At 38.7% G+C, this 25828-nt stretch overlaps 1 protein-coding gene across 5 annotated transcripts in view; it reads right to left on the minus strand.

Annotated features, from left to right (window-relative positions):
* The window catches only part of Wdpcp (WD repeat containing planar cell polarity effector), a 314567-nt gene that overhangs the window by 268032 nt on the left and 20707 nt on the right, over nt 1–25828 (minus strand). The window contains exon 2 of one of the 5 annotated variants that reach the window (XM_031342541.1): nt 8034–8127. The exons of 3 other annotated variants lie outside the window; for them this stretch is intronic. The gene's annotated coding sequence lies outside the window, so the exon portion shown is untranslated. Of the gene's footprint in view, nt 1–7825; nt 8000–8033; nt 8128–25828 lie in introns of those variants that run through there. One more of the 5 variants, XM_031342543.1, reaches the window with a different exon arrangement.

Here is a 25828-nt window from a genome sequence, read left to right on the forward strand (position 1 = left end):
CAAACCCCTAAGCTCCATTGGTCTTTTCTCTAATTCCTTCACTGGGGACCCTGCACTCAGTTCGATGTCAATTCTTGATTTGAGATCATGAGCCATTGGTGTTCAGTTTAGGAATTTTTCCCCTGTGCCCACGTGTTCGAAGCTCTTCCCCACTTTCTCTTCTATTAGTTTCAGTGTATCTGGTTTTATGTGGTGGTCCTTGATACACTTGGACTAGAGCTTTGTACAAGGAGATAAGAATGGATCAATTTGCATTCTTCTCCATGCTAACCTCCAGTTGAACCAGCGCCATTTGCTGAAAATGCTATCTTTCTTCCACTGGATGGTTTTAGCTCCTTTGTCAAAGATCAAGTGACCATAGGTGTGTGGGTTCATTTCTGGGTCTTGCATTTTGTTCCATTGATCTACCTGCCTGTCTCTGTACCAATACCATGCAGTTTTTATCATGATTGCTCTGTAATACAGCTTGAGGTGAGGGATGGTGATTCCACCAGAGGTTCTTTTATTGTTGAGAATAGTTTTCACTAGCCTGGGTTTTTTGTTATTCCAAGTGAACTTGCAAATTGTTCTTTCTAAGTCTATGAAGAATTCATTTGGAATTTTGATGGGGATTACATTGAATCTATAGATTGCTTTTGGCAAGATGGCCATTTTTATTATATTAATCCTATAATATATGATCATGGGAGATCTCTCCATCTTCTGAGAACTTCTTCAAATTCTTCAGAGACTTGAAGTTCTTGTCATACAAATCTTTTATTTGCTTGGTTAGAGTCACACCAAGGTATTTTATATTATTTGTGACTATTGTGAAGGGTGTCATTTCCCTAATTTCTTTCTCAGTCTGTTTATCCTTTGAGTAGAAGAAGGCTACTGATTTGATTGAGTTAATTGTATATCCAGCCACTTTGCTGAAGTTGTTTATCAGCTGTAGGAGTTCTCTGGTGGAATTCTTGGGGTTACTGAGGTGCATTTTCTGTATGCGGCAAAATACTAGATCCTGATTGTGTATCCAGTCTGTTAATCTATGTCTTTTTATTAGGGAATTGAGTTCATTGATATTAAGATATATTAAGGAATAGCGATTGTTGCTTCCTGTTAATTTTGTTGTTAGAGATTGAATTATGTTTGTGTGGCTATCTTCTTTTGTTTGTTGAAAGATTACTTTCTTGCTTTTTCTAGGGTGTAGTTTCCCTTCTTGTGTTGGAGTTTTCCATCTATTGTAGGGCTGAATTTGTGGAAAGCTATTGTGTAAATTTGGTTTTGACATGGAATATCTTGTTTTCTCCATTTATGCTCATTGAGAGTTTTGCTGGGTATAGTAGCCTGGGCTGGCATTTGTGTTCTCTTAGGGTCTGTATGACATCGGCCCAGGATCTTCTAGCTTTCACAGTCTCTAGTGAGAAGTCTGATAGGTTTTGCCTTTATATGTTACTTGACCTTTTTCCCTTACTGCTTTTAATATTCTTTGTTTTGTGCATTTGGTGTTTTGATTATTATGTGACAGGAGGAATTTCTTTTCTGGTCCAGCCTATTTAGAGGTCTGTAGGTTTCTTGTATGTTTATGAGCATCTCTTTCTTTGAGTTAGGGAGGTTTTCTTCTATAATTTTGTTGAAGATATTTATTGGCCCTTGTAGTGGCTATTCCTGATTGTCAACTTGACTATATCTGAAATGAACTACAATCCAGAATTAGAAGGCTCACCTGTGGCCCTAATCTGGAGGCTGAGAGATACAAGTTTCCGACCTGAATCTTGGAATGGAGATCTTGAGGTATAGTGGCTATGAATCCCAGAGGATTAAGATAGAAAGATCTATGAGTTCAAGATCATCTGAGATTAAAGGTGTGGTGGCATAGTGGCTATGAATCCTAGAAGATTAAGACTGGAAGATCTACTAGTTCAAGCAGAGTCACCTGGGGTTAAAGGTGTGGTAACACACACCTTTAACCTGGGCCACACCTTTTGCTGGAGACCTATATAAAGACATTGGAAGAAGGAAAGTTTGCTCTGCTTCATCTGCTTGCCTTGTGGGACTGAGCAATTGCTGGATCCTCTGACTTCCATTCACAGCTGCTGCCAACCATTGTTGGGAGTTGATTGTTGGGAGTTGGACTACAGACTGTAAGTCATCAATAAATTCCTTTACTACATAGAGACTACAATAACTTCTGAGAACCCTGACTAATACAGCCATTTAAGTTGGGAATCTTTGCTCTCTTCTCTACCTATTATCGTTAGGTGTGGTCTTCTCATTGTGTCCTGAATTTCCTGGAAGTTTTGGGTTAGGTGCTCTTTGCATTTTGCATTTTCTTTGACTGTTGTGTCAATGTTTTCTATGGTATCTTCTGCACCTGAGATTCTCTCTTCTATCTCTTGTATTCTGTTGGTGATGCTTATATCTATGACTCCTGATCTCTTTCCCAGGTTTTCTATCTCCAGGGCTATTTCCCTTTGTGATTTCTTTATTGTTTCGATTTCTGTTTTTAAATCTTGGATAGTTTTGTTCAATTCCTTCACCTGTTTAGTTGTGTTTTCCTGTATTTCTTTAAGGGATTTTCATTTTCTCTTTAAGGGCTTCTATCTGTTTCCGTGTTGTCCTGTATTTCTTTAAGGAAGTTATTTATGTCCTTCTTAAAGTCCTCTATCATCATCATGAGATGTGATTTTTAAATCCAAATCTTGCTTTTCCAGTGTGTTTGGGGTATCCAGGACTTATTGTGGTGGGAGAACTGGGTTCTGATGATGCCAGGTAGCCTTGGTTTCTGTTGCTTAGGTTCTTGCTCTTGCCTCTCTCCATCTAGTTATCTCTGGTGTTAGCTGGTCTTGCTGTCTCTGACTGTTGCTTGTCCCTCCTGTGGGCCTATGAGCTTGTGATCTTAGGTGTATCAGCACTCCAGGAGAGATCAGCTCTCTCTTGGGAGTGATTTGGTTATGGAGGGCTGTGAAACATCCTTAGCTCTGGGCGCAGATGGAAACCAGAAGGATCCTGTCCCCAGTTGCTCCACTGTTCCTGTGTCCTGTGCACTCCTGGTGGGTCTCTCTTTGGAGAGTTATTGGAATGAAAGTGGTAATCTCACCTCTGGGCTTAGGAGTGGGAGCACTCCTGGAAGACCAGCTCTCCCCAGGCAGGATTTGGGTAAAGAGGGATGTGGGACACCCTTAGCTCTGGGGCTCAGATGGGGACCACACAATTAAATTTTATAGATCACGTAGCAACCACTTTTTATAGCATTATTTCAGTGCCTTAAGATTAGTCTACAGAAGTATATTTAAGACAACAGAAATAAAACAGAAACACTCTTTAGTTCACTAAATAACATTTAGTTTACTAATTACACTTATACATAATGAATAGACACAAATATTCATTCTCTTAATCTTTAAAATATTTGGTTTTTCAGTAACTAGATTGTTTAAATTCCTATAAGGTCAGCGTATTAGCCACCAGTCAAATAAAATTATTCAAATGAATTTAATAAGAATGGAATCAGAAAGTTCTTTGCACGAAATGATCACCTTCAGAGGAGATAATTATATGTACTCTTCTAAGAAAGTAGCTTGCTGGTGTAGAAGCCCCCTCTTATGGTTGGCTAAGGAAACAGACTTGCTGCTGAAAAGACATTCAAACCTTCACACATAAAGAGACACTAAAGGGTGAGTGAAAAAAAAGAGGTAAGGATATTTTATATTCTATGTGCTAATAATCGGGTATCTGTTTCATACAAAATACTAAAGGAAGTCAATCTAGAATAACATATATTATATGCTTTCCTAAATACATATAATTAAATTCTGTATTTGTTTTTCATTGGCTCTACTAAGACTCAAGCACTTTGATTCAAAGAAGTTTCAGTTATATTTTGTGATTTTTTTTCCCTTAATGGCATACAAACACGCTGTTCTAATTAACAAGATTTATAAAACAACACAATATGGTATGGTATTATGTGACTTTCAAAACTGCATAAATATGTATAACACAATATAGCATATAATGAAGTTATGATCACAGATTTTCATTCTACATTTTAATTATATAATGTTTAAAAACATACTGATAACTTTCACAAATAACTATCCCCCAATAACAGCTTATCTTGTCTATAAAAATCATTGATCTTTATTAAAAATAGAATAGCACATATTAAACTTCAGAATAAAGGCCTTTATTTCCCCTCACCTTCAAGTTCTACATTTCTATTCTCCCTCTCCTCTTGCTCTCTCTTTCTCTCCCCTCTTCCTCCCCTCTCTCTCCCTCCCTCTTTCTTTCTCTCTCTTACACCAACCAAGTCACTATTAAATGTTAAAGACAAGACTATAAGGTTCATATAAAAAAAAAACAAAGGAATATGAACTAGCTGATAACTTCAAACTAATGAAACTACAAACCAACTTGCTTTTTATATTATTCTCAAATCTCTTTGGTTTAACTTTTCAGTCAGGATGTAAGATCAGCAGTAACCGTTTATCATCTTAATGAGTATTCTAAGTGCAACTCCCTGCACACAAACATAAGGCTTACTGAGTTATTACATGCAGCTTGCAAAGATTATCTTCTAAATAGCTAAAGAAACTCATACATACAGAATACAAACCCTAATTCTTTACAAAGCCTAAATTTTAATAATGTACATATACATCTATACATACCCCTACATCAAAAACATACACATGTACACACACACACACACACACACACACACACACACACACCCCTCCACAGTCTACCAGGCCTCTACATAGCTAAGAAGTTAAGTTATAGTCATTAAAAGGATTATCCAAAACAAGTGTCTGCATAGCAATGGAGATGGAATGAGCTATAGATTTAACAGAGCGTGTCAAATGTGAGGATTCCCACTCTTGAGACTATATGTCCTACCTAAATGAAACTATTTGAAGCCTGAATACTGCATTCAATAATACAGGCCTGAAAAGGAAGTTTTGCTCCACTTCCTCAAGTGAAATTGATGCTCTACAAGACTGACAGCTTTGGAGGCACAAGTATAACTCTAAAATAAATTAAGCATTCACAGAACAAACACTGCAGCTGGAAGAGCAATTCAAATTTCCTATCACCATGTTTCAATCCTCTTTTAAAAGAATGATTTCTGAGGTCAGAGGTTACTCCCATTTTCATGGCTATTCAGCCTCTGGCTAATGTAGCTAACATGGGTGCTATTAAATAGTGGTAATTCTGATGATGGACATCTCTGCAGAAACATCCAGTCATTTTATAAAGGTTGCCAACTACTATAAAAGTAGTGATTTTTCAATTCCACAATTGTTTCTGAAATATTTTACCTAAAGTGGCTTACATGACTCAAATACTAAACCAATACTGTTAAAATATTAATTATATGAAATTATAAGTACATTATATCACAAACATTTCAACAAAAATTGGTATAAATATAAAATTAAGATATATTAATTTTATATTAATTATATAATAACTTTATATGAATTAAATAATTAAAATGTAACCAAATAAGCCATGTCCCAATTGCATGGACTTAAAAGTACTCCTCCACAGTCTCTGAGGAATGTGTCTGAATCTGTACAAACACATATTTGTTTCACAGAATAAAGGATAATAACATTTCTTTCAACCTCCTCCAATACTTACTGGGAATAATATACTAAAGAGATAATTGAAAGAAGCTAGAACATTGTCTGCAATAAATGAGTTCATATTTTTAAAATATTTATTACGTTTGTATGCATCTCTGCATCCCATAGCACACATGTGAAGGTCAGAGAAGAATGGGTAGGAGTCGGTTCTCTCCTTCTTCCATGTGGATTCTGGGATAGTACTATAAGCTGTCTAACTATATTAGTGAGGTCTGGAGGTAGAGTACATGCCTAGCAGAGCCTGACCATAACTTTGATGCCCAGCACCCAAATTCATCAATGAAAAATAAGAAGTGGGAGAGGGTGGGGTGGCAGGCATGGGGAGGGGGGAGGCAACAGGGGTTTGTTTTTGTCGTTTTTGTTTGTTTCTTTGTTTTTTGGAGGGGAAACTGGGAAAGGAGAAATTTACATGTAAATAAAGAAAATATCTAATAAAAAAAATAAAAGAAAAAAAAAGAAAAATAAGTGAAGTCAGTGTTGACTCTGTATCTGACAGAGCATCTAATTCACAGGAAAACAACATGATAATAGACATACCTTGTGTGTTCCTGTCAATTATGACAGCTGAATGAAGCACTTAAACTGGTTCTGATTCTTTATGATTATCGACGAGTGTCTTAAAATAGCAAGGCAGTTGGTCAAGACAGAGCATGCCTCTAATTCCAGCATTTAAGCTCCAAGCCAACATAGTAAAACTATGTAAGAAGAAAAATGGACAATATAACAACTCAACAATAGAAACAACAAGAGGCAAGATGGCCTCATTTTGTGCTTCCAAATATTAAAAACATCTAAAGGTAACCAATACAACATCATTCATGAAATCAATGGAAGACATATACAACTTTTAATTTACAAATAGGACTACATTTGCAGGTGGAAAGGAACTTTAAAAAAAATCCAGAATTAAGACTCAAGGCTTTTTATTATCTAAGCAGTAGCATCTTCTTCATTTCTCCTTAGTTCTACATATAAACCAACAAGTTACTCCTCATTTTAGAAATTGTCCTCTTCAATTTAATAACTTGATGTCCTAAACTTATATACAGGAATGCAATTTTTTGTATTTGTTTTATTTGTCCAGGTTTTTTTCCATTTGTTTTTTTTATTGTTGAGGCAGGGTCTTTCTATTATATAGTCCTGGCTGTCCTGGAACTCACTATGAGACCAGGCTGGCCTCAAACTCACAGAGCTCCATCCACCTCTGCCTCCTGAGTGCTGGGATTAAAGGCGTACGCCACCATGCCTATCTAACAAGACTTTTCTTCATGTATGAAAGACAACCAAATCTAGAAGTGGAAAGCTAGGTTGCAAATCTGATTTGATAATGACTTATTTGATATAATAATACCTAGTAATATAATTATATATTAAGTAATTATAACAATTACTCAAATCAGGATATTTTAGAATTATTTGGAGTAGCAGAGTAAATTTATAGAATTTTAGACAAAGAGTACACAATAGTTATTCATGGAAAGTCAAATGGGGCCAGTTGTTTAAAGGATGTAGTTAGATCTTCAAGTGTGATATACAGATACCCTGAGACATCTGTTATCTAAATCATAAGACAGTCCCTACCTGAATCCCTGACCAATCAGTAGAAGAGAAATATTCCCTAATTCTACTTGGGTATTTTGAGAATTCTTATTTCCAAATTTTCTTCAAACTAAAATCGTGGCACACACACCACAAACCAAAAAAAAAAAAAAAAAAATCATTATATGGTCCTTGCACAATTGCACCACCTAGTGTTTCCAAAGCAATAATCACATAAACTAAATACAAGTTTCTCTATTAAAACCTCTTTATCACCCTGATACCACCACAATATATTAACCATTCAAAGTTGAATTTGTTACCCCTTGTTTTACTTATAAAAATTTAATTGTCTGAGATTTATTAAGACTTGATTGTTCTAATATTTAAATATCTAGATCTGTGCTGAAGCACATATTTCCAATATGTCTAAATTGATTATATATTACTTCAAAAAGACAAATTTGCTGTATATGTGTATGCAGGCACATTTGTGTGTGTAAGAGTATGTCCAAAAGCCAGAGGCTTACCTTGGACGTTATTCCTAAGGACCTGTGCTCCTTTTAAAGACAGGATGGTTCACTGGAATCCATAGCTCACCATATAAGCTAGGCTGACAGGCCAATAAACTTGAGTTCCAGGTATCTACCTACCTGTATCCCCTAAGCACTGGGATTCTAAGTGTGAACTACTACACCTGACTCTTCACTTGGGTTCCAGGGACTGGTTTCTGGACTTGATATTTGCACAGCAAGCATTTTATAGACTGAGCTATCTCCTCAGCCTGATGGTCACATAATCTAAAATGTCAAACAAACAGAGAAAAATAAGAAATTGTAGGTACCCTCCTCTTCCACTCACAATCACGATGCCTCCTCTTCTCTATTAGAGCCTCTGAGGCAGCAGAGAAGGCTCTCACTCCTCTTTTCCACTCACAATCCTAAGAGCTAGTTAGCTGTCAATAAAGAAAGACAGGCTGCTGTAATTTTTTCATAAGTAACTGCTAGATGTGGTAAAAATCAATATTGTTACACTATTAAGCAATAACTTCTTCAAAGGTTTATCTATAACTGGTAGATAAACAATCATATACTAAATTTACAACATTAATGTGATACTTATTTAATAATATATACAATGATTATAAGTTATTAACAGGCATAAGTGATCAATTGCTCATATGAATTATTATAATCAACATTGCCATTATCTAGCTAAAACTAAACACTCATGAATAGAAAGAAAGAAAGAAAGAAAGAAAGAAAGAAAGAAAGAAACAGAGAAAGAAACAGAGAAAGAAAGAAAGAAAGAGAACCAGTTAAACAAAGATATTCTAACATCCTTTTAAAGGCTTTATGTTCTACCATTGATACTTGAGAAAGTCAACCTTATCTCTTTCCTAGCAGCAATATGTCGTGGTTGTGGATTTGCAAAAAGGTAATAAGTAATAAATAAATAAACAAACATCAGTTCTCCAGCTTGTCAGCAGCATCCAGTACTGAAAGCCAAGAGTGACAATTTGGCTTAGAATAGTAATCTTAAGTGTTAATGTGTATATAGGTTAGGCTGGACTGGAGAAAGGGAGTGGGAGACAGAAACAGAGACAAACATGAAACAGGGTACTAATTCAAATTGATAGCTAGTCTAGCCTCCTACTTAAACAGCAGATGCAGGTGTTCTAACCAATCATTTTTTGGGTCTATTTCTGATAAAAACAAAAACAAAAAACCTTACTGGAAACAAAGTATTAAAAGAAAAAAGGAAAGAGCATAAAGAAGAGTGAAGAGTGAGCATAAACTGTTCAACTTCTATCTAAAAAGTGAAAACTAAGCTTGAAAACACTGCTTAGAAAAGCAAATTATATTGTGCACTGCAGTTATATCCTGGTCAATAATGGACCACATGTATATGGTGATCCCAAATACTATTCTACAGCCTAGTTAGAGCTTAGCTAGCTGTTTCCATGAAGGTGCACTATATGATGTCCACCCTATGAATCCATTTCTCAGAATATATGCCCATTGTTTAGGGGCATATGACTCTACTGAAGAAAAGACTCAATAAACTTTAGAGAAAATAAAGCTTGAAATTTAGGAGTCAAATGAAATAATTACAAATTAAAAGGCTAGAAAAATTTAGAAAGTAAGCCAGTTTAAAGTAGCTTAGGATTCATAGGGTGAGATATTCCACAGTTTGTCCAATTATTATTCCATACTATTCAATAAAAGGAAAAGATGAGAGATAAAGTCAAAATTCAAAAATGACACTAAGATTTTACACATTATTCACAATTAGTACACATTCAAGAAGCTCAAAAAATCCAAAGCAGAATTTAAAAAGAAAAAATAAATTTATGCCTGGACATAACTCAATGAAATTGAAGAAGACCAATGACAACAGACAGACAGAAAGGCTTCAAAGACAGGACAATGATATGAGTTGTTGATTTCAACAACAGCATAAGAGAAGTCATGTGCAGAGAGAAAGTAACTATGATCATATAGATCTATGCTCAGTGATATAGCTTAAACCAATGATCCCCTGGTGGGTGAAGGCTTGCTCCCGTGCATGGTATTCCTGGAAGGTGGCAGAACCTTTAAGAGGTGTGGTCTAGAAGGAGGTCTTCAGGCCTGTGAAAGATCTGTGGAAGTCTCAGACCTTCCCACTTTTCCCTACTTTCTGACAAGAGGTGAATAGTTTTGTTTGCCTCGTGCTTCTGCCATGATATGCTCTTCACTAGAGGCCCACGGCAACAGGATCAATCATGGACCAAAACAGTCAAACTCTCCTTCCTGTGAAATGGTATTTAGTATTCTATAGTCTATAAAAAATGGCAGGTGTTTTATTATATTACCTAAGCTCCCTTTTCAGATGCTGATGGGGGGGGGGTAGCTAATAAAAGCAACTTAAGGGGGAAAAGGTTTATTAGGTTACAATCCATAATTTTAAGGAAGATGAGGACACAGTAACTTGACACAGCTGATCACATTTACACTCAGAGCAGAGAGAGAGTGAATGCACATGTGTTTGATACTCTGCTGGCTTTCTCCTTTTTAATATGTTCTAGAACCCAAGCCCAGGAAATGGTGCCACCCACAGCAGAGTGTGTCTTCTCGCCTTGATTACTGCAATCAAGAAAGTCCCTTGTTTAAAAAAAAAAGATAATCCCCTGCAGAAGTAGTCAAGTTCAGGCAATGTAGACTGTAAGGGCAGTAAGACCATCTTCCCATGTGATCACAGATTGTGTCAAGTTGACAATCAAAATTGCCAAACTACCCAAAGAATATTGTGGAAAGTTATTTCACTAGTATCAATATTTAATTAGGGCATTCACGTTTTACTAGTATACAGTAATTATATAAATTAACTTAATACCTTATATAATTTTCATACGTGTATAAATGGACCATGATCATAGTCATTCCCTGCTTTCTCCATTACCCTCTCCTATCTTCCCCCAACTTCTTCCCAAACAGTTTTCTATGTTATTGGTTTCTTGAGATAGTGTCTTACTATGTAGTCCAACCAGGTGTGAGATCACAATCTTCCTGTGTTAACCCCAGAAACTCAAGTTTCAGGTGTACCAATCATGCCTGACCTTTATTTGTTGTATGTTTGTTTGATATACTACAGTAGCACGGCCTGAACCCAGGGACATGGGTATATTAGGCAAGGGTTCTTCCACTGAGTTATAGTTCCATCTCATTAAGGACATTATTAAGTTGAGCAAAATGTTGAGCTGATAATTTTCTTTATTAAAGATGCATTTATTTACAGATTGGAGAGATGCTTCAGTAAGTAAACTGCTTGCCACACAAGCATGAAGACCCAAGTTCAGACTCCTAGTACACATATAAAAGCTGTGCACAGCAGTAAACATCCATAACCTCAGGGACAGCCAGCATACACAGCAGTAAGCTCCAATTCAGCAGTAGATCTTGCCTTAAAATATAACATGGAGAGCAATAGAAGACACCCATCATTAGCCTCTGGCCTTTTCATATAGATATAAACACCACATGCACATAGCAAAAACTAATGGTCTCTTTATATTTTTTCAATTGTTCCTAGAAAAAGAAATACTTCCATTCCAATGTGCTAACAATTGTTTCAATTTTCACTAGGTTTTAGAAAGTAATCATACAAAATTTAAAATGTTTAGTCTATATTAGGTAACAAATATTCAAAGGGTACTAAAAGACAATTCAGCTTTAAATGGCTAGACTCTGGCATATACAGTAGCTCCTCTTTCAGAGATTATAGATTGTTGGGAAGACAAAGCACACAGACTGAAACAGTAAAACAGAAATGCATAATGTTAAAGAGGAAGTATGTGAACCACAGGTGATTAGACATAGCTTCCTAGTATACCAAGCTGAAAGGGAAAATGAATTCACAAAATCACAGATGGATAGAAAGGAAAACAATTATACTGTTACATAAGGTTGCACATGCCTCAGAAGACAAATGCCATGTATTCTCTCTCATAAATGTATCTTAGCTTCAACTCTTCTATGTGTTTAACTGTGATACATACAGAAAGCAGCAAAGTGGAAAAGAATCATTTAGAAGAGACATAATAAAGGGTGGGAAATAGTAAAATATTGGCAAAATAAAAGTAAATTGTGGAGATTTGAAAAAGAAAAGTAAAGTCTAAATGAAACTAAATCCTAGAGATAGAAAGGTTCAGATACTGGGGACGGGAGGGTAATAAGGGGACAGGAGGAGGATGAGCCAAAGTAAAGAGTGTATGTAAAAGCTATATAGAAATCTACAATTATGCTACTTGAGTAAAATAGAGAATTTAGGAGAACACAAGTGACATAAAGCAACATAGAGGGTATGCTAGAGTTTAAGATTTATGCAGGGATGAAAGTAAGGGAATGGAGAAGGGAGTGCACAGGAGGTGAGCTAACCAAAACTAAGGAGGTATGAAGAAACCCAGTGGAAACAAGGTAATACCTTTTAAAGGGGCTACTTTGGGGGCTGGAGAGATGATATGGCAGTTTAGGGGACTTTCTGCTCTTCTAGAGGACCCAACTTTCATTTCCAATATCCATGGAGGGTGGCTTATAAGCTCTAAGAGATGTGATATCCTCTTGTGGGCTTTACAGGCACCCACATGCAACTGGCAAACACACACACACACACACACACACACACACATAAAAATTAAAGCAAAACTTTTTTTTAAGGAGTTTTAACAGAGGAGCCCTGGCTGGAAGGCAACATTGCCCTCAGAATACATGGGTTAGCAAATGAAAATCTCCATGCCACATACAGGATCATTCACTGTGAGTTATTGCTGAGAGAAGCAATAAAAGGCACCAAAATAGCAGGAAAAAATTGCCACTGCTTTTAGTTGCCCACCAGAACTAGATAGTAAGAAGTAGACAGCAAGACCTTATTGGTAAGTCCTGCATGGCCACTGTGGAAGGGATGACATAACACAGTTCCCACCCCAGAGCATAGCAAGCATGGGCCTCCACAAGTGTTGATGATTGCTAGGCATGAGGCTTGCTTGTATAAATATAAATATATAAATATATAAACACACACACACACACACACACACACACACACACACACACACACATATATATATATATATATATATATATATATATATATATATATATAACTTTATTTTCCTCCTTTGGAAAATGTTCTCCCTGCCAAGGTTATAGGGAATGTCCTCTCTGCCGGGGTAATTAATTATTCCATGATAATCAGAGACAGCACAAGCCCAGGAGGCAAGGGTGTATCTAATGTCCTTAGCAAAAGAGCAAATGCTATGACCTTCAGGAAAGCCTTTAAGGCTGTGGAAAGAACTCTAAGAGCATGAGTTCAAAAATATATAAATAGGATTTCTCAACTATGCAAAATATTAGAATGCAATATGAATTACATGAGGGGCTTCACAGACCTAAAAGAACAGAGCCAACTGCACAATGAGCCAGATACAAAGGCAGGCAGATCCTGAGTTCAAGGTCAGCCTGGGACAGAGTGAATTTAGGCCCAGGTGTTGCAGGAATGGTAATTTCAGGACAGTGTCCCACCCAGCTAGCTTATTGTCTATGCTTACAAAGTCAGAGAGATCTCTGATTTCAATTGCTATGTTAACAAATGTACTTGCTGCCTTTTCTAAGAATAAAGGAGCTAAAGTCATAAAATGTTGATTTGTGGGATAATCAAAAGGGAACCTGGAGTGGACAATTGAACTGATATGTAAATTAAAGACTGGGCTTTGATCTTCAAGAGCTGACCTATCTTGATGAGCTATGTAGAAAGCCCACAGGAGCGGAACACAAAGCTGTCAGCTTGTAACCCATGATTGACTTTGAGACGTTCTTTTCACTGCTCCCAGATACCCCATTCCTCAGGACCCCTTTTCCAAGCTGAAGCTGGTTCTTGACACATTATTTTTGAATACATTGCACACTTTGGTTATTAGGACATAGATAAATCAATTTCCAACTGATCTGGAAACTCTCTACCTACTGGCTAGCTTTCATGGTGCCAGAAGGTGGTATGCAGGTTGCTGAGGAAGGTATATCAATGACCTTATCCAGTGCTGGGCCCTTCTGCTAAAATACTGACCTTCTAGGACCTGCCAGGTGAGACGTGCCCACTGGTAAAACACTGGCATGATAGTTATTGGGGCAATCAACCCCAATTGATTGGATTTAAGATCACATGCCCAGTTTTGTAAACCTATTCAAAAGCCTATGACTGCGGAGGTCAGATGCCTAGGGGAAATCACTAACTATTGTTTTCCTAAATGGTCATGCTAAACTAGCTTCTCAATATTTATGTCTAGACACATAGATTAGTTACACTCTCAATCTTGATCAGAAAAGCTTTTTGGAGTGGGTATGTTAACAAAAAGATTCAAAACTAATCGAAAAACTGAGAATAAATGGCGGAGTGTTCAGTGGTAAATGGGCCATCTCTATCAATGTCCTCTAACCCAAGACTCAGGAAACACTGCAGAATCAGGAGCAGAAAAAAGGTAAGAACTACAGGATAGAGCAGTTATGTATGGAATGCTGCCAAAGCCATCCCACACATGAAACTATGGCCAACTGTACAAATTGAAAGGTGAAAAGGGGTTGGCTCCTGAGGCCTAATCCCAAGATGGGAACTACTGAGGAAGGAAAAATCACTGGAGGTTGTTTTGTTTTGTGGGTGGCCACTGGTAGGCTTATCATCTATGGGATTTTCATAGATCTTTTTAAAATAAAATTAAATCTATTACTGAAAAAAAATAAAAGAAATGGCTTCCTAGGGACAATTAAATAGTTCATCCAGTAAAGACATTTACCTCTACACCAGAAGACCTGAGATCCATGCCTGGGAGTCACTCGGCAGGAGAAGCAACTCCAACATGTTATCACCTGAGCTACATATATGCACCAGAGGAAATAAATACAGCATTTAAACATGCATGCACATGCACACACACACACACAGAGGGAGAGAGAGAAATATTAGTAAGTATTTAGAAAATAGAGGTAATTTTATGTGATTATAACCAAAAGTTTCTTCAGTGTAAAATAAATAGAAGCCTGTTTTAAGACGATTTCTACAAAGCAATAAGGAAAATATGTTACCACCAAACTATATAGGACCTTGAATGCCAGACTATAGAGTATAAAGTGAAATTTAGCCTGTCTGATCATAACAGCTCTGAAAGAAAGCCTCTAAGACTTTCATTGTCACCTGGTCATGTCTAATGTTGTAACAGAGTTAATTCTTCCCACAGCACTACAAGAGGTGAGGGAAGGAAAGAAGGGAAGGGTGAACATGAAAACAAGCTTGATTCCATTCCCCAACTTCTCCAAGTAGCAAAAAAATCATGGGTAAATAGAGTAAACCATTCAACTGTTAAATTCCACTTATGAAACACGATACTGCCTCTTCTTTTGTTCTCGTCTTTAAAGGTGAAGCATTTATTTCAGGCTTGTGGGAATAGTTCTCCAATCTTGGTACATGTCAGAGCCAGTTATTTTTGAAGCTTTGAAGTTGCTTCGAGGTCTGTCATTTGGTTAGGTAAGGGGATGAACGCCTGGGGTGACTGCCCTCCAGGATGCTTTTCTTCCTAATTCTTCTGTTAAGAAATGATTTATGACTTTGGACTGTAGGGTATTTTTGCAGAGATTAAAAAAACCCTATCAAGTCCCATATTTACATTGTTATATTTAAGGATTAATTAACTCTCCATTCATTTATTTTGTGTAAATATTTAAAGTCACTTTTACATCAATCTGAAAAAAAAAAGACAGACAGACCTCACATATAACTGTTTTTCTTGTAAGCAGAGCTTTGAGCATGAAATACTCCATAGGTACTCTCAGCATTTGAGGGAAAGACAGCATTTTGTTCTAACTTTATTATGAAATAATTTGAAATGAATTAACAAGTTATAGTAATACTGCAAAGAACTCCAGTAGTCTCTTGTTTCGGTTTTTCCTATTGTTAACCTTTTTTTTTTTTCCGAGACAGGGTTTCTCTGTGTAGCCCTGGCTATCCTGGAACTCACTCTGTAGACCAGGCTGGCCTGGAACTCAGAAATCCACCTGCCTCTGCCTCCCAAGTGCTGGGATTAAAGGCATGCGCCACCACCACCTGGCCTATTGTTAACCTTTTACTTCACTAAACTAAGCACTATCTAATCATAAAACCACACTCTAATATTTTTCAAACCAATGGAAATTGTCACCTAATGTCCATTACCTTTTAGTACTTGTGTATGTTTCCTAAAAATTAAGAGTTCTATCCTAATATCCAGACTACAATAATCAAAATCAATAGAACAGCACAATTATTCCAGAGACCTACCTGAGCTCCAGATCTAAACAAAGTTATCAAAAGAAGAAAGAAAAATAGGTAAGAACTGTTCTTTGTCCTTAGAAATCAGAGAAATGCAAATCAAGCATCTCAGACTCCTGTCAGAATAGAAAAGATCAACAATACAACCAATAGCAAATGCTAGAAAGGATATGAAGGAAAGGGAACAACACTAACACACTGTTTATGGGACTGAAATGAGGTTTAGCTATTCTGGAAATCAGTGTGGAAAATCCACAAAAAGCAAAAAGTAAATCTACTATATGATCCAGCTTGTCTTAGTTAGGGTTTTACTGCTGTGAACAGACACCACGACCAAAGCAACTCTTATAAGGACAATATTTAATTGGGGCTGGCTTACAGGTTCAGAGGTTCAGTCCATTATCATCAAGACAGGAGCATGGCAGAACCCAGGTAGGCATGGTGCAGAAGGAGGCAAGGAGTCAACATCTAGTTTCAAAGTCAAACAGGAGAAGACTGGCTTCCAGGCAGTTAGGACAAGGGTATTAAAGCCCATACCCACAGTGATACACCTACTCTAACAAGGCCAAGCCTCCTAATAGTGCCACTACCTGCGACAAGCATATTCAAACCACCACATTCCACTCCCTGGCCCCCATAGGCTTGTTCAAACACATAAGTTTATGGGGGCCAAACCTAGCCAAAGCATAATAAAAAAGTGCATTTAGTCCAACTTCCAAAGTCACCTTAGTCTATACCAGTCTCGACCATGGCAAAAGTCCAAAGTTCATAGTCTCCTCTGAGATTCATCCAATCAGTTAACTGTAATCACCAAAGCAAGACAGGAAACCAGTTGGGCAAACTCCAAACTCTGCATCTCCATGTCTGATGTCTAAGTGGTCTTCAGATCTCCAAACCTTTTTTCATCTTTGTTGACTGCAACAAACATCTTTCTCCTGGGCTGTTTTCCACTCCCTGTTAGGAGCTTTCCTCAGCAGATAGGCCATGGCTCTGGAATCTTGAAAACCTTGGGGTCTCTAAGGCAACTTCAATGTTACAGCTTCTTGTTTCAATGTCTGGTATCCACACATGATCTTCTGGGTTCCTCCAAAGGGCTGGCATTTCTTGTCCAGCTCTGCTCTCTGTAGCACTCTAAGTTCAGGTTGATCCAATCCACAACTGTTGCTGTTCTTGGTGACCATCCTATGGTCCTGGCAGATCCAATATGCTGGGGTCTTCCACTGCAACTAGGCTTCACCAATAGCCTCTCATAGGCTCTCCTCATGGTACCAAGCCTCAACTTCTTTGCATGACCCCTTCAGTCCTGGGCCATCAACTGCAACTGAAGCTGCCTGCACCTTCACCACTGGCCTTCTGTGGCCTCTCACAGTGCCAAGCCTCTGTATTCTCCATGACCCCTTCATACCTTCAAAACCAGGATCAAAGTTCAAAATCTCATCTGAGATTCATTCAATCACTTAACTGTAATCACTTCCTTAACTGTAAGTCCAGTTGAAGCCAAGGTGAAACCTTAACTACCTTTAGAACATGGCTTCTTTGTGCTCTCAGAAAACATTTCCTAAATTTCATCTCAGTGATGCTGATTCTCTTCATAACCACCACTAATCTCTTATCTTCAACTAACCAGCATCAATTATGCCAGTAGTCTCTCCTATTATGAACTCTAAAGCCAGAGCCACATGGTTGAAGTTGCTTGCTGGGACTGGAATCTGGTCCCCTTGTTATATTATATTATCACTAGCTTTCTGTTTACATTGAATTTACTCTCTACCTAAGCTTGGTTATTCTGGGGGGAAGCTCAGAGGACTGTAGGGAGAGGAGGCTACAGTCAAGATATATTGTATGAGAGAAGAATATAAACAAACAAACAAACAAACAAATAAGTAAGTAAGCAAACCAGAACTCCCTTCTGGCTTTCCTGGCCAGAGAACCAATGCCATTCCTGGAAGTGGTGCCTTCAGGATCCAGTCCCTACGCTGTCTGTCCAGTTCCTATTTCCTGTTCCAATCGTAACCTTACTTTATGCTCTGCTTTACTACGTTAGTTTTCTTTTGTTACTGCTAATACTCACTCAGTGATTACAATGTCATAACGTCCCCCCTTTCAATCTACTTCACCATATGATTCCTACTTAAAACTGTCCTTTTGTAGGACATGCATGGTATGTACTCACTAATAAGTAGAGATTAGCCAAAGGAAAAAAAAAAAGTACACAATGCCCAAGATACAGTCTACAGAACTAAAAAGGTCAACAAGCTGAAGGGCCAAACTGAGGATGCCTCAGTCCCATTTTGAAGGGAGAAGAAAACAATCACAAGTGGGGATGGAGGGAGGGGCCTGGGAGGGAAAGTGGACTAGGAGTGGGAAGAGAGAGGGGAACCTGATCTGGTATTGGGTGAGGGAAAATAACTGAAGCCCTGAGGGCCAGGAGAAGGAATGGAAACAGGCAACCTAGGAGGTAGAAGGTTGGGTGGACCCTCCAGAATGCACCAGATATCTGGGAGGTGAGAGGACTCAAAGGAAGGGACCTTAGTAGGGAAAGGGAACTTATAGAGCCCACCTCCATCAGGAAAATGGGGCATCAAATGAGGGAGGGGGTTGCCATCCCACAGTCAAAAATCTGACCCATAATTGTTCCTGTCTGAAAGAATTACAGGGATGGAAATGGAGAGAAGCCTGAGGCAAAGAAGGTCCAGCAACAGGTCCAACGTGAGATCCAGTTCAAGGGGAGGTCTCAAGGCCTGACACTATTACTGAGGCTATGGAGTGCTCACAAAAAGGGACCTAGCATGACCGCACTCCAGAAGACCCAACAAGCAGCTGAAAGAGTCAGATGCAGATATTTGCACCCAACCAATGGACAGAAGCTGCTGACCCCTGTTGTTGAATTAGGGAAGGCTGAAAGAAGCTAAGGAGAAGGACAACCCTGTAGGAGGACCAGCAATCTCAATTAATCTGGACCCTGAGATTTCTCAAACTCTGGACCACCAAACAGGCAGCATACACCCCCTGATATGAGGCCCCCAACACATATACAGCAGATGACTGCTGGATCTGTGTTCAATCAGAGATGATGCACCTAACCCTCAAGAGACTGGAGGCCCCAGGGAGTTCAGGATCAGGTGAGGTGGGGGGCAGGGACATCCTCATGGAGATAGGAGAGGTGTGGGGAGGAGGCATGGAATGTGGAACAGTTGGGGGGGTGGACTGGGCCGAGGAATAAAATCTGGAGTGTAAAAAAATAATTAAAAATATATATAAATTTAAAAAAAAAACTAGTTTTTTTTTTGTGTGTGTTTTGCCACATCTATAGAATTATCACTTTATTTGTCTGCCTTGTGGTTCCTCTTAGGGACTATGCCTCAGATCAGCATGAGAGTAGTGACAGAAGATAGACTCTGTTCTCCAAAAATATTTGAGACCACATCTGTCAGGAAGAGGTTGTGGCTAGGAAAGGAGGGAGGAATGGACAGATGGAGGGAAGGAGGGAAGGAGGGAGGGAAAAAGAGACAGAGAGAGACAGAGAAAGGGGGAAGAGAGAGAGGCAGACACAGAAAGAGAGACAGAGAGAGAGAGGAGAGAGAGACAGGCCAACACAGAGAGAAAGAGAGACTGAGAGAGACATCTATGGATCAAAATTAATATATGAAAAGAGACAGTCGTAGAAAGATTGGAAACCCTTCCCACCTGGGCTACACACAACAATCAGCACATATTCAAAAAAAGCCTGCAGCATACAAACCTGGAAGAGGCAGGTGCTACACAAATGACCTATAAAAGGGCCATGTGCCTCCTAGCCTTGAACTTTTGATTTTGTGTTTTTCCCTCAGCTTACTGTCTGTCTACTCCCATTCTTGAAAGTGTTTTCTCTTTTAGTAAGCTGTATTTCTATTTCTGATCATGTGTCTCTAGTCCAATTTGTCCTTGGTCACAAGAGCCTAAAAATTTGCGTGAGTGCTCTGGAGCTGAGATCAAGCTAGCAAAATTATGTCTTATTTGTATATATCTAAATAGAGCTACACTATCAACAGTACAAAAAAGGAAGTTCTAATGGGATACAGAAAGCCCTGAGAATCAATATTCTATATCAGAATAGATGGGGAGATCCAAACATTGTAAGTTCTGCTCTAAGTGAAGCTGAGCCATTACTCTTGGGAGTCTGTACCCAATTAACTAACTACAGACATTTAACTTACATGGGCAAGGAGTAAGTGGGTCAGAACAGAACAAGCACAATTCTATTTTTAAAAACACTAACAGCAAACATAGAATTACTATCCCCCAAACTCCCTGTTTTCATGACGTCTGCTATATTCTGGTAGATGGGGCCAGCAAACATATTTTCAGTCTAGTTAGAAGTTCTTCAGAGATGATTGTCAGTGTAATAACACAAATACTTCTAACCTCTCAGGGTCAATGTAGTAGTTCCTGGTTTCACCAACCAACACCACAAACAGACGAACAAGTCTTCACAGACTTCATGCATCCCTTAAGCCTTAAGTGTTTCAACTATGAAAAATATATCAAGGAAAGGGGTGGAGCTATAATTGAATGAGTGGCTCCCTCATCCCTCAAATAGAAAGGCAATTTTCAACATTTCTCAAAGCCAAGTGAGGAAAAAAAGAAAAAACAAATAACTGGATCCTGAGGAAGAGATCACAACGAGCATCTGCAACAATGATCATCTACAACATTCATTCTCAAAGACTGCTTCCATCAAAGCAAATATTCTATATATGAAATTACAAAAAATATAAACTGCTGCTTTGTTGCTCTGCTTCCTATGTGTGGATTAAAATTTAATCAGCTAACTTCTTACTTCAGCTACCATGCCCTCCTTGTCTGTTGTCATGCCTTCACCTCTTCCTCTCTTCCTTGAAGAGTCAAATACAGGGAGCAGAATCAGCTCAAAGAGAGATGTATGTAGCAGACATCAAAGCTGGAGGGGAAGAACTCTCTATGCCCTTTGAAACTGAAAGTCTAGATACTAAACATGGGCCTACAAGATTTGGAAATTGCCAGACTCCATTTCAGTTTTGTCAAATCATATCTCTCTCTATGTCTCTATTCTTCCCTTCTGGAATAGGAATATATTCTGTGTCCTTGTATACTGGAAGAAAGTAAAATTTTTAAAGTTTCTCAGAAAGGTACACTTAGCAGACTGCCTTGAGTCTCAAAGAGATTTTGGACTTCTGAATAGTGTTTATTGTTAAAGAGGTTGTGAGGGCTTTTGAAGACCAAATGCATTTTGCATCTTGATATGGCCATGAGCCTATGAGAACGAGGGGCAGAATGTTGTACCTTGAATAAGAAATCTCCCAAATGATGAGGAGACCACACCTGACTCAGAATTACTTAGTTATACATACCTCTTGCCTACTTAAACCTAAACCTTATGCTGGAATTCAGAAAATAGACTTGGTTAAGACTGTTGGATTTCTTTGTTCCTCCTCATGAGGCAGCCACATTAAATAAGTCATGTCATCATCATCATCATCATCATCATTTCATCATCATATATTGTTTTCATTGGCTCTCATTGTTTGTGTCTTTAATTAGCTTACTGAGGACAAGTTACCTAGCTTACAATGTTAGAAGTGCCAGGGCCCACATTCTGACCCTCAAAACCCTGGTATCAATAAAGGTTACTGTTCCTCTCTTCAAAGCAGCAGTCTACCTTTTCTGTATTCTGCTATCCTTTATCTCATAAACTTGTCCCTCAGTTATCCTAGACTAGAACACAGTACCTTGTTTTCTAGTTTGATATAGTAAAAGAGGAATGTGACTGTTACATTTAAATGTCAACTTGCCACAACTGAAACAATGACTCCTGCATGGCAGAACAGCATTGGAGAAAAAATTCACTTAATCATTCCCTGTCTCTCAGAAGGACACAGTCAAGCACAATCTTACATGTGGCCCATTGTTTGAGACAGCTATCTGGGGATTAGAAAGCAAGGAGCATTCACAACTCAAGGGGCTGGAGGAGTTGGTATATAGATGAGAGAGGACCACAAAAGACAACTCGGAGAGACAGTGCTTGGCCTCACTGATCTATATAATCTACTTCTGCACAGAACAGTCATCCAGACACAAAAGTTAAGACAAAAAAAGTTAAGTCCATATAAGAGCTAAAGAACACTCTTTTTTTTTTTAACTTTCGCCAAAGTAGATCACATTTTAGGACAAAGAAGTTTTAGTAAGTATGACAGAAGCTAAGTAAGTGCTTAGACCTCTTCAGAACATATCAAAATAAAACTAATAATCAATAGTATGAGAAACTATACAGAGATTTAACAATATACTTTCAATTATTTTAAGTTAAAATAAAAATAGGTTTCATTATGGTATACATAATAGGTTTCACTAGGTTTCATACATACTTTGCTCTCACACAATACACTTTTAAACAATAAGTGGATTACTATAAAAATTCAGGGAACAATTTTAAAAACTCCTAGAATCAACAGAAAATGAGGACACCTTCAAGAATCTTTATAACCATGAGTGTTACAATTAAAACTTGGAGTGATTTCAAATAGATAACCTAAAGATATACTACAAAGTCTTAGGAAAGCAAGAAATGACTCAAAACACAGTTAGTAGATGGAAAGAAATGAAGGACATAAAATAATGAACCAAAGGCTGAAAGAACAGTAGAAAGAATCAAGGAAATAAGAAGTTGGTATCTTGAAAATAAACAATATTGACAACAGTGGCCCAACTAACTAAAAGAAACAATGAGAAGACTCAAATTAATAAAAGTGCAGAGAAAAGAGTTATCAAAGTAGACACCAGCCAGCACAGATCACCATTATAGAATACTTTGAAAATTGGAAAAATCTAAAAGAAATGGATACATTTGTAGGACCATATAAGATACCAACATTAAATCAAAGGGATTTGGTTTTTTTTTTTTTTTAACTTAAAATGCATGTGTAACAATCGCTGAGATGGTGGGGAGCCTCCTCCCAGTCTCTCAGTGACACTATAATGATGTGCAAAAGTGTCCCCTGGCTGATTCTCTTCCCAGTCTCTCAGTGACACTATAATGATGTGCATAAGTGTTCTCGCTAACTTGCTCAAGTCACCAACAATGCTGGAAAGAGAAGCAAATACTAGGTTTGTACCACACTATGCACCATCGTCACTGCCTGGCTTCTAACCCTGGCAAGATTGAAATCACTGATGACGAAGGAGCTGGGAAGACTGTCCTGAACCTATACACAGGCTAACAAAGTGTGGAGTGTTCTGTCCCAGACAGAAGGTGCAATTCAAAGTCACAGAAAAAAAAAGACAGAATAATCTGTCCTCTCCCTGTCATGTTGGTCTCATTGTACTGACAGCTTCATCTGGCATCATGGAACAAGAAGAAGCAAGTCCATCCACACAGAAAGGAAAATCCTAAAATTCTGTTTCTAAATATGCAAAACATGTTTACATATACAATAAACCACCTCAGTGGGGAAGTCACTGGAAAAACAAAAAGGAAAGCACACATTCAATGCTGAATCGAATCAATCTTATAGAACACCCAACAGCAAGACTCCTCAAACTAGTCTCTAAAATAAAGGAAAGGGAAAGGTGGCTTCCAAACTCCTCCTGTGAGGCCCAAATTAATCTGAGAAGTAAAAAAACAAAACAAAACAAAACAAAACAAAAACAAAAAAACTACTGACAGTTTTCCGAATGAATGCAGATGAATAAATTATTTGGAAAATACTTATAAACTGAATTCAAGAGCACATTAATATGTACATCATGACTGGTGGCTAATCATGGTTGTCAATTTGACTATATCTAGAATTAACTAAAATTCGAAAATGTCTGGGTGTACCTGTGAAGGATTTTTGCTTAATTGAATCATTTGAAGTGGGAAGAATCACTTCTTTTTTTATTAATCATTCCATTCATTTACATCTCAAATGATATCCCACTTCCCAGTTTACCCCTCCACAAGCCCCCTCCAGCCTATATCCACCCTGTCCCCCCTCCCATTTGCCTCTATGAAAGTGCTCCCCCAACCCACCCACCCTCTCCCACTCCACCACTCCAGCATCCCCCTATCCTGGGGCATCAAACCTCCACAGGACCAAGGGCTTCCCATCTCACTGATGTCAGACAAGGCCATCCTCTGCTACATATGTATCTGGAGCCATGCTTCCCTCCCTGTACACTCCCTGGTTAGTGGTCTAGTCCCTGGGAGCACTGTGGGGTCTGGCCAGCCAACTTTGTTCTTCCTAAAGGTTGCAGTCCCCCTCTGCTCCTCCAGTCCTTCTGCCAGCTCCCCAACCCAAGGCCCTGAGCTCAGTCTGATGGTCCGCTCCAAGCATCCACATCTGCATTGGCAGAGCCTCCTAAGGAACAGCCACACCAGGTTCCTGTCAGCAAGCACCTCTTGGCAACAGCAACAGTGTTAGGGTTTGGTGTCTGCAGACAGGATGGATCCCCAAGTGGGACAGTGCCCAGATGGCCCTTCCTTCAGTCTCTGCTCCATTTTTTGTCCCTGTCTTTCCTTTGGACAGGAACCATTTCTGGGTTAAAAACTTTGAAAGGGGTGAATGGTCCCATTCCTCAACCAGGGGCCTTGCCTATCTACTAGAGGTGGTCTCTACAGGATTTATCTCCCTTTCTCTGCTCATTTCTGCTAAAATCATCCCTGTTGGGTCCTTGGGAGCCTCTCTTCATTCCCTGGGACCCTCCAGTGGCTATCACCAGTTCCTCATCCCCTACTGTTACAGATTTTTATTCAATTTCCTGACCCTTTGTACCTCTCACCTGTCCCCTCCAGTGCCTGATACCACCCCCCCTTCTTTCCTCCCCCTCCTCTCTCCCTTCCCAGGTCCCCCCTCCCTCTACTTCCTGGGATCATCCTGTTTCCCCCTCAATGCAGGACTGAAGCCCTGGTCTTCCAATAGAGGGCTAATATACAAAATATACAAAGAACTCAAGAAGTTAGACTCCTGAGATTCAAATAACCCTATTAAGAAATAGGGTAAAGAGCTAAACAGAGAATTCTTAACTGAGGAATCTCGAATGGCTGAGAAGCACCTAAAGAAATACTCAACATCCTTAGTCATCAGGGAAATGGAAATCAAAACGACCCTGAGATTCTACCTCACACCAGTCAGATTGACTAAGATCAAAAACTCAGGTGACAGCAGATGCTGGAAAGGTTGTGGAGAAAGAGGAACACTCTGCCATTGCTGGTGGGATTACAAGCTGGTACAACCACTTTGGAAATCAATCTGGAGGTTCCTCAGAAAATTGGAAATAGTTCTACCTAAAGATTCAGCTATACTACTCCTGGGTATGTACCCAGAAGATGTTCCAACATATAGCAAGGACACATGTTCCACTATGCTCATAGCAGCCTTATTTATAATAGCCAGGAGGTAGAAGTAACCCAGATGTGTCCCTCAACTGAAGAATGAATACAGAAAATGTGGTACATTTACACAATGGAATACTACTCAGGTATTAAAAATGATAGCTTCATGAACTTTTTAGGCATAGATGGAACTTGAAAATATCTTGAGTGAGCTAACATAGACTCAAAAGGATATATATGGTATGTATTCACTGATAAGTGGATATTAGCTCAGAATAGCCACAGTACAACTCAAAGACCATATAAAGCTTAACAAGAAAGAAGGCCATAGTGTGTGGATGATTCAAACTCACTTAGAAGGGAGTACAAAATAATCATGGGATGCAGACTGAGGGAGGGGTCTGGGTGGGAGAGAAAAGGGAAAAAAGGGGGGCAGGACCAGGTATGGGAAGAGACAGGAGAGAAGTACAGAGGGCCAGGAGAACAAATAGAA

The sequence above is a fragment of the Mastomys coucha genome, unplaced genomic scaffold, assembly GCF_008632895.1.
Source record: "Mastomys coucha isolate ucsf_1 unplaced genomic scaffold, UCSF_Mcou_1 pScaffold22, whole genome shotgun sequence".
Classification (NCBI taxonomy): domain Eukaryota; kingdom Metazoa; phylum Chordata; class Mammalia; order Rodentia; family Muridae; genus Mastomys; species Mastomys coucha.